The sequence below is a fragment of the Callorhinus ursinus genome, unplaced genomic scaffold (assembly GCF_003265705.2).
Source record: "Callorhinus ursinus isolate GAN/ISIS: 27379988/994484 unplaced genomic scaffold, GSC_fseal_2.0 scaffold60, whole genome shotgun sequence".
NCBI lineage: Eukaryota > Metazoa > Chordata > Mammalia > Carnivora > Otariidae > Callorhinus > Callorhinus ursinus.
In genome coordinates this window covers 7,260,330-7,265,438 of record NW_027397122.1, presented here as the reverse complement: position 1 = coordinate 7,265,438, position 5,109 = coordinate 7,260,330, and positions in this window count along the sequence as shown.

Sequence of the window (5,109 nt, the reverse complement as noted above, 5' to 3'; positions counted from 1 at the left end):
AGTGAGAATAGTCAATAGTGAGAATAGTCAATAGTGAGAATAGGGAAGAGTGAGAATAGTCCATAGTGAGAATAGTCAATAGTGAGAATAGGGAAGAGTGAGAATAGTCCATAGTGAGAATAGTCCATAGTGAGAATAGGAAGAGTGAGAATAGTCCATAGTGAGAATAGGGAAGAGTGAGAATAGTCAATAGTGAGAATAGTCAATAGTGAGAATAGGGAAGAGTGAGAATAGTCAATAGTGAGAATAGTCAATAGTGAGAATAGTCCATAGTGAGAATAGGGAAGAGTGGGAATAGGGAAGAGTGGGAATAGGGAGGTGGCCACTGGAGAGGTCTGTGGATCTGTGGTCCTCTCCTCCCCTTTACTCAGTAACACAGAAGAAGTGACAGCAGTGCTTGAGGTCCTGCGGTGAGTCACTATGTAGGTCTAACCACCGCAGGACCCCCTCCCCAACGAGGCTCAGGGCGGGATCCCAAGAACGGGAATGGCGAGTGCAGGCTCAAGGAGCCGTGGTTACTTCCACAAGTTCTCCCAGACACTGGGGCATTGCTCTCGGATCCTGAAAGGAGGCTGTGACCCGTGAAGGCAGGGAGATGTCCCCTTCGCTCTGCTCTCTGACCGACCGGCTTTGGAGCCCTAAAGCTTCCCCAGCAATGATGCTCAGGTAGAAGTCTTAAGAGGTAAGTGTCCCACCCAGGTGGCACTTCCACGACACCTGGTTGAAACGGCCACGCTGCCCAGCATAGGAAGTTGCTCACAGGATGAGCCGGGCCCCAGCCGAGCTGCCGTGCCTAACAGGAACCTCAGAAGCAGTCACGGGGACGGAGTTCCCTCATCCATCCCAGGGTCCGGAGATGCCACGAGGTGGTGGCGAGGGGCAAATGGGTTGACACTTCATTCCCTTGACACCGTGGGCTTCCCTGGGGTCTCGCGAAGCCCATTCATCATTCAGGCTCAGAGATTGCCCGAGCCAGAGTTTCTCCTTCTGTGTGACCACCTCTGCAAGCACAAGTCAGTCTGTTCAAACTGGCTGATCACCCGGGGAGTTTCCAACCTCGGACCCTTGGCTTGAGCCCAGATCCAGTGCGGCGCCCGGAAAGCTCACTGCAGAATGAAGGGGCCCCCCGGGCAAGGAAGCCTGTTCCATGTGCAGCACTGGGTGCTTGGGCCAGAGGGGAAAGCTCTGAGCCCTCATCCCTCTGACTTCCAGGCTTTGGGGTCACAGGAACAGCATCAGTGTCTGTCAGGACCGCCCACCCCACTGGGCAGGGAGCTGGAACAGAGTTTGGAAGCTACCCCACCGCGTTCCTTCTGCGTGCCCTCGGGGTTACCGTGGTGCAGACAGCGGCCATGCTGTGAGGACCACAGCCCTGCCTGTGGGGCCAGGAGCCAGCCATCAGGTATGTGCACACCCAGGCCGGTTCACCTTCTGGAACCTTCTCGGGGAGTAGAGTCCGAGTTCATTCTCCTGGGATGGAACGGCACAAGGCTCAGGATGGCGGGGAAGAGTTTTTTAAATGTAAACAACTTGAACTGGCCTACAGTAAATGCACGTTTGCTACAAATGTTTTCCTTGCTTTGCAGAGAGGACCCAAGTTCCTCCAGCTGACAAGCCAACCCAGCCCCCAGGGCCACCCACCCCCGGTGTCCCATTCCCCTGGCAAGTCACAGCTCCTCACAGGCCTGGTCTGCATGCCCAGCTGACCCCGTGGGAGCTGGGGACACCGCCCCCAGGCCACAGCGCTGTCACCTGACCCAGGTCTGAAGTCCCCTGCAGGGCGCCGAGGGGGAGTGGAGGGTGGGTGGGTGGTCCCCTGAGACTTTGTAGAAAAATCTCCCCTCCCTCCCTCCTTCCAATCAAGGGTTCTTTTCTTCACTAAGCATCCCCGACCCAAGACACATTTACCAGGAGACTCGAGTTCTCCGTTTGCTAAAACACTATGTGAACGTGAACTCTGCTGCCTGGCAGAAATGCTTGCAGGCAGAAATCCCTAAACACACGAAGGAGGAGGAGGCCCTGTCGCTGCAGACTCACAGGGGGTGGCCTCATTCGGAGACTTTGCCGAGACCCCCGTCTTCGATGCTGGAGCTTTTGTGCCAGCCAGAACCGCAGCTGCGGACCCCAGAAACCTTGAGGGAGAAGTTAAAGTTGGAGAATAAAGGTGACATTTCTGGATGGACTTCTACCCCAGATGCCTCTCTGGAAAAACAGGAAGATAAAATCCCGCTGTGGTGCAGCCTGCACCTCGATTCTGGGAAACGTGCTCCAAAGGGGTCATAGTCATGTCAATACAGAAACATCCATACAGCATGGGTCTGCTCCCTGTGCCGAGACCATAGCCTCTACTTGGTCATTGTGAGGGGTTTTAAATGTGGGTGGAAGACGATGGCATATGATTGGTTGGGTGCCGGGCGTACGAAGGGAGAACGCGGGACTCCAGAGACGAGGCTGCCCTTGGGACTTCTGCTGTCCAGCGGTATGAGGGGCTGGAGGCAGAACCTCTGGAGGAACTGGTCTACATAAACTAACCCTAAACTAAAAGGAATCGCACAACCAATGGGCATGGAGGCCCAGCTCCCCGAGTCCCCACACCAACCTTTGGAAGGAGGGAACAGCAACCACTAGGGGAAATGGGGCCACCAGGAGGTTGAGGGCGCAAGGGAAGTGTGTGACCGCTCAGAGGTCACTGTCAGCAGAAGGACGTGAAGAGGCCAGGCGTGGTATGTCTGTGTCCCCTGAGTGGTTCAGAAGACACAGACCCTGCATGTAGGGGACAGGTGTGTTTCAGGCACAGGGAAGAAGGGGTCTGTCCAGCCCTCCATGACCTGGAGGAAGCCTCAGCCCCTCTCTTCACTCATCAGGAGACCTCAGGACCCGATAGTCTGAGTGGGGGCAGGGCAGAGAGCCAGGGGACTGAGCAGGGACAATCGCCCAGGTCCCCATGAGAGGTGGAGGACGTGACACCATTTGAAGACCTTGCTCGCTTGGAGGAGCACACATGAAGCTGATGGTTTAGGCCTCAAGGGCCAGTGGCTTGTCCTGGTCTTGAGGACGCCTATTGGAGACACGAGGTCAGGTGTGCGTGAGTGGCTGGGCGTGTGACCCTGGGCCTCCGGGGACAGTCGCAGCTTCAGATGGAGCCCCGAGAGGCGGTCGTGCATTTCTGGCATTGAAGCGGGGGGTGGAGGAGGTGGTCTGCCAGGGGCACAGATCTACGATGAGAGAGAAATGGGAGGAACAAGGGGGGGGGGCACTGTGGCCCCGAAGCCAAGGGAAAAACAAAAAGTGTTTTAAACAGAAGAGACATCATCTCTGGTGATGGAGTGTAAGTAATAGAATTGACCCATGGATTTTAATAGATCGTATGACGTTCACTGACTTTGGGCAAATTACACTAACTGGCAGAAAGAAGAAGGATCATTTTTCATTTCTAATGTTTTCCTTAACTTCTAAATATTTTAACTTGGCACTGGTAGCTCTTCTTGTGTTGACTTCATGGCCTCATTTATTCTGGGGACATTTTCTGAATTTCAAAATATCCTAACCATTGAAGGATGCAAACATTGAGCAATGAGAAAATAAAGCTAGAATGATATAGTTTCACTCTTATAAACGTTTTATCACGGTGAGAAAATTGTATCTCTATTCTAATTACAGAGCGTATAACCTGGATTAGAAAGAATTTTGGCTAGGAATATGCATTTGGGGTTTAAGAGTTACAATTCAGTTTCCGAATATCTTCTGGGATTCCATGGTATCATTCCGTATCCTTGGGGTTACCTGGTGCTATAGAATGCATTGTACCCCCCTCAAAATTCATATGTTGGAGCCCTAACCCTCAATGGAACTGTATTTGGACAAAGGGCCTCTAAAAAGGTAGTTAAGGTAAAATGGGGTCACTAGGGTGAGCTCTGCTCCATTATGACTGGCGTCCTTCTAAGAAGAGGACATCAGGGTACAGACACACAGAGGGAAGACGCTGCAAGGACATGGAGAGGAGAGAGCTGTCTACACACCAAGAAGAAAGGCGTCAGGAGAAACCAGCCCTGCCCACACCTGGATCTTGGACTCGCATCCGACAGAACTGGGAGAAATAAATGTCTGTTGTCCAAGCCACCCTGCTGATGGTATTTTGCCATGGCCGCCCCAGCAGACTAACACAACTAGGAGTTAGACAATAATTCCAATCTTGGAGACCCCCCACCCATCAACAATTTGTAAGGTATTCTCTATTCAACAAAAATATTTTTATTTTGTAAATCTGCTGCTCGGTTATTCATTTCATCTGTTCATTCAACAAAGATATTGACAAATAATTATTGGGCACTGATTGTGTGCCACGCGATTTTCTAGGTGCTGGAGATACAGAAGGGAGCCAAGCCCATGTGGAGCATGCCTCTGTGCACATGGGAAACAAATAAGGAGACAGAGAAGGTGACTTCTTGAAGGTCACATGTCCGGTTACCCAGAGAGCTGGAGTTCAAACCCAGAATTCTGATTTCTAGCCCCGTGCTCTTTCTATTTCATCCAATCTTCCTTCCACGCCTGGAGAAGGATTTCCATCAACAGTTGTTCAAACTTTATCCCCCAGTAAACCCAAGGACCAGAAATTCCACACGGAAACGCATTTACTCAAATTATGTTTACGGATAGCCTCAGCCACCATGCAATATATAAAAAATCATTTTATAAATTGGTTTAGTAGTTTTCTTTGGAAAAATAAAAGGATGACATTCTGTCTCCCTGGAAGAGTTGTCATACTTCCACTTTTCACGTAATTAAAAAAATGTATGTGTGGGTAGGTACGCCTTTTGCTTTGATTTTCCTGAAGCTTGAAGCCAAGTTTTAGAACCACTTATAGAGAATACACTTATCCTGTACAGTGTGAATTTTTATTATTCTTATTTTGACTTGATTTTCTTTTTTGTGCTTTAATTTCCTTTGGTTCAGACTGTCTAGCTCCATGTGTTGGGCAAAGCTTTCTTTAGTACCTTGGGACCGACAGTATAACCCCTGCTTGAAACAATGGTGGTAAAAGTGGACGTTCTCCCAAATAAAGGAATATCTCGGCCGTCCATTTTGTATTTCTTAATTTCTTACACAGCC